Genomic DNA, 12744 nt, shown 5'->3' on the forward strand with positions numbered 1-12744 from the left:
TGGCCACTTTCATACTAAATAGCACACATAAAACTTGTATGGGATTTTTGCATTATATGTGAATACTGTAAGAAGTCTTATATCAGTTTTACATGACAAACGTATGCAATGGTGTATGGTATTAGTAGAAAAAACTGATTTTCATATACAAATCATTTAAAGTTCTTATATTGAATCATATGCTAGTCAAATTAAAGTCATATAGGATTTATATATATTTTGTGTAATTTGTTTATATCTATTTCATACAGATTTCATGTTGTTTTATAGGGAAATGGTGTGCCTGCTCTTTGAGTTTTATATGTTTCCAACTAATTCCTCATATTACAGCTATAATATTACTATATTTATAATATAATTATAATACATGATTTTCATTCAATAATACAACACCTCGGCATATACTAATCATATATGATTTCAGTCAATGACTTGCACAAATTTGCTATGGAAACACTTTTATTTCAATAAAATCAAATTATACTCCACATGACTAATTAAGAATTCTAGCTTGATAGCAAACTGAACTTTGCTCAGAAAAATTTAGAAAAAAACACACAAAAAAACCCCAACAACAACAAAATACCTTCAACACACTGTCATGGCCATCAATCATCAAAGAACATTAAGGTTTCCGGATGTTTTTGTGTTTTCTTCTTCACTCTAATTTCAGTAAGTTTGGCATTGATGGCTGCACCAATGCTGGAGGGCACCTTAAATGAGGCCACTTTTGCAACGTTGCTCCTGTGAGACAAATGAATAAAAAGGAAAACATTGCTGTTGGTAGGAAGCAAGGTGGCCCACAGTTCATGACAACATATCAAGTTAGATAAATCAGAAGCAGCATGGGGGTGGTCTAGTGTTTAGGGTTCCAAATAAAATTCAAATTTTTAGCTTCCAAATGGAACCCCAGAAAGTGAGTGAGTTTGATAGGGATTGCCACTATTGTGGCCCTGAGCAAGCTACTTAACCTAAACGTACTCCCGTACTCACTTTGTATGTAATAATAATAATAACAATAGGGTTTCAGCACTTGGTGGTTGAACCCCTAATTAAACCCTGTAGTGCAGCAATATAATATTGATCAAAGATACTCACTCTAAATAATTACAATACTCTGAACTGATTTGAAACTTACTGTAGATAGCTTCAACATTCAATTTGTCAAGAGCCTGGCGTTGTGGCCCAGAATCCCTGGATGTTCTTCGAAGATTGCTCACAAGTAGCACATCAATTGGGAACACTGCCATCAGAAGCGTGCTCACAAAACAGGAGGCGGAGTTTGCATTCTGGGCCACAGCCCAAGCCAGTCTGTCAACAAATACATTGGATCCAGGAGAAATTTCCACCTGTTTTTATGAAGAGTACGAAAACAATGTATTATGCAGTGTTGCCAAGGTCTGCAATAGTTTTATATAGATACTGATTACCAAATGGTTTATTGAAAAGTGCAGTCTTCATTGACCAGAATAAACTAGTACACTACCTGTTCTGTAGACACTGCTTTCGGTGGGGAGGGCTCTGTATTACTTTGTGGCAAATATTGTTCACCTTCAAAGTCAGAGCTGACTGATGATGACATTGACAAACAGAGACTTCAGGGCCATTTTCACGTCATTTATCATATTTGGTAGCTCTAGCAAAAAAATATAACAAAATAAGATATGATAAAGAAATAGCTTATACCGATTTACCTACTCAACTAACTCCTATGTGTACATATGCTCATGCATGTTACAGAGGTTGAATGTTTCAGGTTTCTTGTCATATACTTGATAATAATGCAATTACCAATAATTATGAACTATTACCAATTATTATTATTTTTGTCTCAACTTTACATACCAAGTTAAATAATAATATTGAAACAGAATGGCACTTAAGTGCAAAGACAGTAAAAAATAAACCAAGTTAAGTTCAAATTTAAACCACCAAACAGTTTGATAGCTGATTCACCACAACAGGAAGTAACTGTAATGCATGCCTTGAATGAGCATTTTTCTCAATTGTTCGTTGTCATTTCTCAATTTTTTGTTTTCTTCCTCTATTTCTTTCAGCTGCCTCTGAGTCTCCATCAAGGTTGTGTCTTGGTACTTATCCACAATCTTTAATAGTAACAGAATAAACATGAATGAACATCTGAGGGTATGTTGAAGGATACAGTACAACTTACTGAAAAGTATCATATCTCTTCTAATCGCTCATTTCGCGTTTCAATGGCGGAAGGACATCAATAAAATAGCTGGTAAACTATAGGCTATGTCACGTAACATTTACCTCAGGCAAGTCATTCAGTGTCTACAGCGGGTTAGTAACTTTTTCACTTAATATTATGCACTATATTAGCCTATATATTCATTATATTTTAGTTAAGCTGTTAGTGATGTCTTGATTATTTAATGTATGTTTAAATAAATCTGTCATGAAAATTACAGCCACTGTGTATAAATGATTATATTTCAACAACAAATTGGAGTAAAAACATAATTTTATAATTAGATTTAGAAGTTAATGCAAAAACTAACTTAAGTGCAGTTCACATGTTTGCATACAGTGTGTTATTTGGCTGTTGATATTAGGCCCATATTTAAAAAGTAAAAACAACTGAATTTAGCCCCCCCCCCGATGTACCGAACCCGTACCGAACCGAGACTTCAAAACCGAGGTAGTAACGAACTTCAGTTTTGTGTACCGTAACGTTACACCCCTAACCAACGCTGTTGAACGGCATATTTGAAACAATCCCTTTTTGGGAAACAGTCGTGGCTATCTAAGTTTATTTATTCAACGTTGCAGAACCTGAAGAGGAGGGAGACATATCTCAAAGGAGATCTGATAACACTTCATTTTAAGGGGCCAGAAGTATGCATTAGTTAAGCACAAACACACTAGTAATTAATTTAACTTTACATATTAGCCATTATTTATTAAACATTTGAAGGATCCACATTCATGCAATGAATAAACATAAACCTAGTAATTAATGATTAACCGAATGCACAGTAAATGCATTGTAGCCATTATTTACAACTTAGCAAACCATATATTATGTTGTGTAGTATTGTACTTCACAATCTATTAAATTAACTGAACAATATGAAGCTAGTAACTATGTTTAGTTAGTGCTGGTTTTACAGTTATAAATTGCTAAAATATTGTAAGAGACAATTTGACCGCCTGTTCTAAAGTGAACGTTATATCCACATTAATTATTGCAGTAATTGAGTGATATTTAGGTTTATTGGCCTAGAATAAGGCAATAATTATGGCTAAACTGCCAACAACACAGTACTAAAGAGAATTGGACTCCCTGTTGTAAAGATTTACACTAGGGTTGTCCCGAAGCACAATACCTTATTCGGAAAGGCACGGATAATGGCTTCAAAACGAATAACGAATAATTTTGCCGAATAATATGCGGCTAAGGCTGAAACAGTCACAGCTTGTGTTTGATGGATAACAGGTGAGACAGGGGATCATAGCACGAAACTTAAATGTCTAAAATCAGTACGCAATAATGTCCGTGTGAAATGAATGTGTGTAAACTTTAGGAATTAAATGAGCGCAAATCAAATAGCAGCTCTCTGCGCTTCTCTCCTTCAATCAGAGCTTTAACGGGGTTTAATACGATTTCACTTTTCTAACTTTAGTTAGTGTGTAATGTTGCTGTTTGAGCATAAACAACATCTGCAAAGTTACGAAGCTCAAAGTTCAAAGCAAAGGGAGATATTTGCTTTTAAAAAAATCGTTTTTTAAGGACTACAACAAACGGCTGGTAGGGACTACACAACATTCCTCCAGGGTTAGTGACATCACTAACCCTAGAATTTACATAAACCCCGTCCCCTGAACACAATTCAGAGATTATCAAAACAGAATATGCTAATCAATGAGTAGAAGATGGTGATGGTACATTACTACACAAAAATAATATGGTTTGCTAAGTTGTTAATATGAAAGAATGTTGATCCTTCAAATGTTTAATACATAAATAATGGGTAATATGTCCTCACTATTTGTTAATCATGAATTACTAGTGTACTTATGCTTAACTAATGCATAATTCTGGACTATTAAAATAAAGTGTTACCATAGTCAGGAAAACAAGAAGGTTACTTTGTTGTCTTGCCTTGTACACATGTCCGCGACGTCGGTGTTTGTGCAGAGGTTGCGTATGTTTGCGCACAGATAACGGATAATCGCTCGCACCTTGGAACCTATTTCCGGGAGCGCGTTCTTGAGCCACCAGGCTCTGTTTTGTGCGGATGGGCGGCCGGAGCGCGTTAAGGGTTTTCTGTTACAACGTTGTCGTTAATAACTAATGATCTTCGCATGTAAGTGAATCAATCAAAACTAACTTTAGCTGGACAATAACTTTATTCTAGAGCTGCTGTAAAGCCAAAACAATCTCTGTTACTTTAATTTCTTATCACTGTAAAGCCGCTTTAAAACAATTCATATTGTTAAAAGCGCTATATAAATGAAGGTGACGACTTCCCTTGCATAGACTTTTTGTCACTGCTGGTTTTACTGTTCTAAAAAACAATAGGACTTAGCCTAGACTTAATACCAGATTTCTTTGTTTTTTAAGTATGCAAATATTTCAAATGTATTATGTAAATTGGTACTTAAGTAAATGGTGTGTGATTATATGCACGAAATTAATTCAGTGACAGTGGAATACAAACAGTCTTACCGGTGTATTCTCAAAATCAGTTTAATCTGAATCCGTATATCATAACAGCTTCACATTATTTATTGGACCTGACACTGTAAGAACAACATGCATTAGATAGGTCTACTTACTGCTCACAAACTTGATAGAGGCACCGTACACTGGCCAGCCATGTTTTGGTTTTTTCCCTTTCTGCCATTCCACAGCAGCTGTTTGCGGGTATCTATCGTCATCCATCTTGGTGTCATCATATTTACGTATGGCTTCGGTTTTCACCTCGCTATACATCCCAGCATCCTCCCCACTGACCCATTGGACCACTGCAAACTTTCTCATCACACCTTTGGGCTTTAAAAGAGTTTGGCTTTTAGTGAATTTAGATTACGGCTGTTGCATCAGATCTCACATGGGAAGGTCACATTTTTGTGTCTTGTGAGTCTGATTGTAGCGTCATGGGCATCATTTTTGCTTTGTAATAACAGTTTGCCAGACACAGACATAATGCCAAGCCAGCTAAATGTCAGCTGCATGCAAGTTAGCTGCAGATCTGTGAAAGATTAGTACAATAGATAATTAGGGCTGTCGATTTAACGAGGTAATCTGATTAATTAACGTTAGTTGTGAGAAAAGAACGCGATTAAAATATTTTAACTCAATTAACCCACCCGCCCCTGACCAACGTAGGTAGATTTGTGTAATTAAATAGATTCAAAACTTAATCGCTTGACAGCCCTAACGTTAGAGATAATATAAAAAAGTAAATGTAGTCTAATGTTAACGGTATAATACCAATTCAACATAAACCCAAAAAATACATGAATCCAGTTAACGTTACCTAAATACACAAAGCAAGGGCAATATCAAAGTTGTTGCTGGCTCAGTTAGCTCAGTTAGCAAGGTAACCTTAACTCTTGCAACTGTTGTCTTATAGGCTAACAAATTTGAACAAACCAACTACTTTGCTTATAAATTACTAAATGAACCAACCTGAATCAACACAAATCCCTGAGTAATAATTACAACAAGATACAATTATTCTTTCCTTCGGGGTGATGTTAGAAATCCATGTTTAATCGATCTGAAAACTCTGTTGAAACTTAAAGCAACGGCCCGTTTTACCGCTGTCTGGCTGCTTCAATGAGTCAGTGATCTGGATTTCTATTGGATCCCGCGCAGCAGTTCAAACATCAACCAATCGGCATATTGTATGGTCTTATGGACCTAATTCACTTGCCTACATGTAGGTATGTGTTCAGAAAATAGGCTACTTTTATATTATGCAAAATGGCGAAACGAAAATTGTATTGCTTTAACAGTTGCCAAGGAGAAGAAAGAATGATTCCTCGTCAGGTGGAAAAGAAGGTAAAACTTGTTTTTCCAGCAAAGTTTTGGTCATATTGATAATTTATAGGCCCTAGAAATGTGTGTATTAAATATGATAAACTATAATATATTCATAAATAGGCATTATACTTATTGTTTAACATAATTTTACAAATAATGTTTAGTTTAAGTTATGTTAAGTTAATTTTAAAAACCTTAAAACTATGATTAAAATGTTGTAACAAGCATTGCCAAACAATTATTCTTTTTTCAATTAATTTATACCCCCAAAAGGGCGACGTATCCTGAGTGATAAAAACATTTACAGACAGATTATGAAAAAAAGTAAAAATGTAATTAATAAAAGTCAAACGAAAAAAGCTAACGCTTAACAACAACTTTTTAAACATGTGAGTCCCCTCCAAAAATTGTAAATATGTGAAATATATCGACTTTTATCTGAAGGCAAGTAGATTTCCCACTACAGGTGGTCATGTTGTTTTTAAATGCTGCCCGTGAGCTGAACAATGAACGAAGTCACCATATCTAAATATTCACAACAAACACCCTTTCAACATGAAACCAAGAAATGAGAGCAATGCTTTCACTGCTCACCATAGCGTCTCAATGTTAGTATCCCTCAGCAGGATATGTCGCCCATTTTAGGTTTACAGGCATTCTATAAATTAGCAGCTTGGCATTAGTACTGTCAGTAAAATATTATGCATGGCTAATAATTTTATGTCATAATAATATATTCATCTGTAGCCTATTGAGATGGCTTCCATCTCAAGACACCAATATAAATCTAAGCACAACAGCAATGCTAAAATGTAATTTATTATTCTGTCTGTAAAAGTGAAAGGAGCATACAGGTAGATGGTGTGGTGGGTTGTGAACACTAGCCTTATTCTGATGATCATTCTCAGGGCTTTTGACTCAAAAAAGGTTGAGAACCACTGATCTAGACTAAGTAGAGTAGTGTTGTAAAGCTGTCTTTCTTATAATGTTGTGTCTGAAACTGTACAGGAAAATCGAAAAATGTCTACATGACTTGGAGGAGGGATATTTCCAGAGTGCCACTAATGATGTAGTACTAAGTCAGAAAATAAATCAGACATTTACAAATGAAAAGTGAGGCTACAATAAAAAAAAATGGGGGGAATTGTAAATTGATGTAAGTTTTATTAGGCACAATTAAATTGAAGGGTTTCTCATCTTTTGAAAAGAAATAAGTCAACTTTATCCGCCTTTAAATTGACTGTCCTGTTGTCTCCCTCTTTTGTATATTTCCTTCTGCCCTATATTAGGATGATGTTTCGCACTCACCAAAGGGGACTGAAGAATCCGCCCCCACAGATATAGGCCTACAGGTAGACATTTTTGGGGTAAATGACATTAATCTATTGATATAGGCCTATTGTTTTTTCTTTCACATAAATGAATAATGTTTTTTCCTCTTTCAGGACAATATAGTATTACAAGCAGAGACCACAAGAGAGTTACCATCCATAGAAAAACAGGTGAGGAAAAGTTTTGTTTAAATGTCCTCCAGCTGTCAGAAAGGCATATGGATACTGAGGATGACCAAAGGCTATTCTTTTGATTTTCATGAATTTATGTATTGCCTTCTTTTAGGAAATGTCACACCTCCCCGAAAGGAAAGAACAGTCACAATCACCAGACACTAATGTAAGATTTCTTCCTTTGAAAATAACCAACTCTTAATACTTCAATCTGTTTTTCTTAAATAACATTCTCTTTCACATACACATTTATTAGTTAATTTTGTCCCCTCATCCAGGTCAATCTACTGCTGAGGACAGGGCAGCCTATGTCCAAAGAAATACAGGTAAACATGGCCTATTTCTTTTTTAGTTCAATTTCTATTAATTTTTATTGCTATATTTACTATTGATAGTTCAAATTATATATATTAAAAAGTCTTGATCTTTTTAGGATGACAGCCCTATGTCACATTCACCAGAGACTGCAGAAGAGGGAACCTCTTCAGAAATACTGGTAAACAAGAAATTTACCCCAGACTATATGTAAATAAGGAATGTTGTATGTAATTTTGGTTTACATTGTGTTGCGTACATGTGTATAACAATTGTCCCTAAATGTGTAGAGACAGTTGAATTTGAGATCAGATGCTTAAATCAGTACATAGCATAATGCATTGTTGATTTGGCAAGCCGTTTTGATTTTTAATCATTCGCAGGATAAGAATTCTTGATATCAACAATTACATTTTCAATAGTTAAAATGCCCATTCTTGATATCAGGAATTCGATTTCTGCTAGTAATAATGGCAATTTTTGATATCAGTAATTAGATTTCCACTAGTAAAAATGTTAATTCTTGATATCAACTATGACGTCATTACTCGCAGAAATACAAATTCTAGATATCAACAATTGAATTTCAAATAGTAAAAACGATAATTCTTGATATGTTTAATTGTATTTTCACTAGTTAAATGTCACCATAGGCTGCCATTCAAAATCAGTTGTTGATATCAATAATTGATTTCTTACTAGTTGAAATTCCAATTTCACATATCAGAAATACAATTGTAATAAAAATCATAATTTTTTATATCAATACTTTGTTACTAGTACAAATATACATTTCTGATATCAATAACTCAATTTTCACTAGTTGAAATGTTAATTCATGATATCTGTAAATGTATTTTAACATGTTACATTAGCTAGTGTCAGTAAAATATTATGCATGGCTAATAATGTTATGTAATAATACAATATTCCTCTATGGCCTATGGAGGTGGCTTCTCAGAAAAAGTAATGTTATACCAACTTAAGACACCAATATAAATCTAAGCACAACAGCAATGCTAAAATGTAATTTATTATTCTGTCTGTAAAAGTGAAAGGAGCATACAGGTAGATGGTGGGGTGGGTTGTGAACACTAGCTTTAATCTTGATGAACATCCTGGGAATTAATAAAAGTCAAAACAGCTTGCCATATTGTTGAACAAGAATATCAACATTTAGAGTAAAACAGGTTTCTTTTGGTACACACTTTGCTTATGACAACTCATATTTGGATTCTTTACCATTTGTTACAGAATACCAACCAATCAAACCATGCGTCTTCAGGTCCCTCAAATGACCATGTCACAGATGCCAGTTGGCTGAACATCCTCGCATTTTCCATGAAGCAAAATGTAACAGAGGCTTTAATGGAGGACCTACTGAAGCTGTTAAGGTTATGTAGTGGGGATGCTGCAAGCATCCCAAGTAGGAAGTACATGCTAGAGAAGGAGTTTAAAGATTATGTAGACAAATCAGAATACCATCATTATTGTGGTGTTTGCAGCTCTTACATTGGCCTCTCAGTGTCAAAGGACGGTGAATTAAAATGTCAGATTTGCTCATCAACCCAAACTGTGAGACAAAGTTTAGAGTTGGGTCAATTTTTTATTTGTATACCTTTGAGGAATCAACTTAAAGCTCTTTTGGAGAATGAGCCTATTCCAAATATTTACAATGACCAAAACAGAGATGGAATAACAGATATTTCTGATGGGAAGTTGTACAAATATCTGAAATCAGTTAGTGATTGATTATTTTCCCTGTCATTCAGTTGTGACAGAGTGCCAGTGTTCCAGTCATCTAAATACAGCATATGGCCCTTACTATGCTCTGTTAATGAATTACCCCCAGAGGAAAGAGATAAAAATGTCATACTATGTGCCTTGTGGTTTGGGTCATCAAAACCACAAATGACTAGCTTCCTCAAACCTTTTGTGGAGGAATGCAAAAGTCTTGGACAAACAGGTCTTCAGTGGCAGGATCCAGTAGATCACTCAATCAAAACGACAAAGGTCTATGCATTATGTGCCATATGTGATGCTGTTGCACGACCTTTACTGCAAAATTTCAAGCAGTTTAATGGAGAGTATGGGTGTGGGCACTGTCTTCATCCAGGTGTTCCAGTGAGAAAAGGAAATGGGACTGTGCGAGTGTATCCTTGTTTAGAGGAGATGCCAGACCTTAGAGATCATGACACAACTGTGCAAATAGGTGAGCTTGCCAAAAATAATGAACAGAGCATTTTGGGCATAAAAGGGCCATCTCCAATTGTGGACTTGCCAGATTTTGACCTGATCAATGGCATGGTCCCTGATTACATGCATTGTGTGTTGCTGGGGGTTTGCCGGCAAATAGCCACTTTATGGTTTGATTCCAAATGATATAGTAAACCATGGTATATTGGTTTGAACACTGCAACAGTGGATGTAAATCTTTTAGCAATCAAGCATCCAAGCATTTTTTCCAGAATCCCATGGTCTATTGTTGAGCGAAGGTTTTGGAAAGCTCACGAATGGCAGAACTGGCTTTTATATTACAGTTTGCCAGTCCTGAAGGGGATACATATTATATATGTATATATATATATATATATATATATATATATATATATATATATATAATATATACATATTATATATATCTTTGCCACTGGGCTCTACTTGTGGAGGGTGTGAGCATTTTGCTAGGTTCAGACATTAGCCAAGAGGATATTGACCATGCTCATGAGGCTCTTGAGCTTTATGTTAAATCAGTTCAGTCTTTGTATGGCGAAGATCAGATGACCTACAATATGCATTTGACTAAGAGTGTTGAGAATTTGGGTCCTCTCTGGGCCCAGTCTGCTTTCATCTTTGAGAGCTATAATGGCTACGTGCTCAAGCAAGTCAAAAGCAGTAATGCAGTGCCTCAGCAGCTTTGCAAAAGAGTAGCATGGTCTCGAGCATTGCCACGCATAGCTAAGGCCTGCTCATCCAATGATGTCTCACCTGAAATTAAATCATTCTACACAGAAATGACCTCTGGTAAACGTCATGTAAAGAATTATGCTAGATATGACAGGGTGACTGCACTTGGAGTGCCAAAGATTAGGCCAGTGTCTGAAAATAATATGAATGCATTGCATGCATTGCTAGATGTACCTGGGACCTCTATTGGCAGGTACTACAACAGAATAGTTGTCAACGGAGAGGTAATTAACAGCCAAACATACGCAAAGACAAAGAAAAGGAACAACTCGGTTGTGATATTGAAAGATGGCAGTATTTTCAAGGTTTCACATTTTCTCTGTGTCAGTGATGACCAATATCACTTATATGCAGTTGGCAAATTTGGAAATTGTACAGTGCAGAAGCTGGTTCGAGGATCTGCTGTCAAAATATCACTGACCTTTATGCGGACTGTTCATTTTCCTACAGGATTTGAAAGAGCAGTTGACAGCAATGACATTGTGAGGCCGTGTATTTACAAACTGTAAACTATAAACTGTGAACTGTCTGGGCCTGTTGTTTGTGAACCAATCAGAACATATTATTGCAAATGAACAATGTTGAGTCAAATATGTTTCAAGAACAGTGCTCTCTGGTGGTGATATGCATAAGAATCACTTCACATTTTGGAAAGTTTTATGTTTGTAGGTTAAGAATAGAACTGTTGTATACTAAACTTAGTAATTAGTACTAAAGTTTAGAGAAATTGTGACAAATTAAAATAAAATCTGGTGATGCAGGATTTAAAATGAAAACTATTGATATATGAAATATGCAACTGTATCTTGTAGAATACACTAATAAATAATTTTCTAATTAAAATGTGTGCTTGTGTGTGTAGTTTAAATGTTGTGTTTCATCTAAGGTTGATTATACAGTATATGATCATGTTTGATTATAGGCATAGGGATCCACTTAGGACAAGGCAAGAGCATGAGTTAAGTACAGCAGTAGTAATATAGGGCACTTTGTTCGGAAGGGGGGGCTGCAGGGGATTTTACCTTTGACCTGAACTTGAGTTGAACTCGGGGGGGGAGCCCTTCCTAGGGGGTGGGGGGGCCTTCCTAGGGGGTGCGGGGTGCTTGTACCGCATCACAGAATAATTACCATATTGATGGGTTCCGAAGGAATGTGCAGGGTGGTGGGGTTCTTCAACTGTTTTTCAAACCCTCCAAAAGATTTGTCTTTAAACCAGACTGATTGTTTAGTAAAATAGCTATTTTTCTCTATACGTGTGAAGCTCCAAAAGAGCGCTATGTATACCCTTCAGATTCTTTAGAAAACATAGATATTTTTCCCTATGCTAGTGAAGCTCCAAAAGAGTTGTATTTAAGTCCTCCCGATTTATTTAGTAGAATAACTATTTTTCCCTACGCCAGTGAAGCTCCAAAAGAGTTCTATTTAAGTCCTCCCGATTCTTTAGTAACATAGTGCTTCTACTTAAGCGAGATCCGCGAGGCTGTCTCTTCAACGGGGCCAAAGCTGTTACCTCTTTCAAATGGACAAGGGTTATGTCAGTCTGGAGCTTTTTGAGATAGTGGGGGTGGCGAGGAGATGTCTACGTCTTTAGTAACCTCGGATCGGTGAAGAATTAGTATATTTGGGGGCGGAGTTGACAGGGCACTGAAGAAATAGCCTATCACGTTAGAGTTTGGTTTGAAGAATTTAAATATTCAGGGGCGGAGTTAACAGGGCACTGATGACAGGTGGGGTCTGTTTTCAATTTAACAACTTTTACGGACAGAGCAAAAGAATGATAAGTCAGGCTAAATGGTCTAAACTTTAGAAAATCCTGAATATGCACAAAAGTAAAAGAAATGTAGTACAGAAAATGTAATTGGAACTTTCAGTAATCAACATAATATCAGCAAATACCACTCCTACCCAAGACCTATATTTTCCTGTATTGTAGAATAT

The 12744-nt window shown here is 35.8% G+C and overlaps 1 long non-coding RNA gene across 1 annotated transcript; it reads right to left on the bottom strand.

The window, feature by feature from the left end:
• Positions 1 to 441: 441 nt before the first annotated feature.
• On the bottom strand, positions 442 to 1820 carry LOC136719198 (uncharacterized). Its single transcript, XR_010805381.1, has 3 exons — positions 1487 to 1820; positions 1139 to 1349; positions 442 to 744 (listed from the first exon to the last, which is right to left on the bottom strand). It is a non-coding gene; the product is annotated as an uncharacterized LOC136719198 (long non-coding RNA).
• Positions 1821 to 12744: the final 10924 nt, after the last annotated feature.

The sequence above is a fragment of the Amia ocellicauda genome, chromosome 23, assembly GCF_036373705.1.
Source record: "Amia ocellicauda isolate fAmiCal2 chromosome 23, fAmiCal2.hap1, whole genome shotgun sequence".
In the NCBI taxonomy this organism is placed as follows: Eukaryota; Metazoa; Chordata; class Actinopteri; order Amiiformes; family Amiidae; genus Amia; species Amia ocellicauda.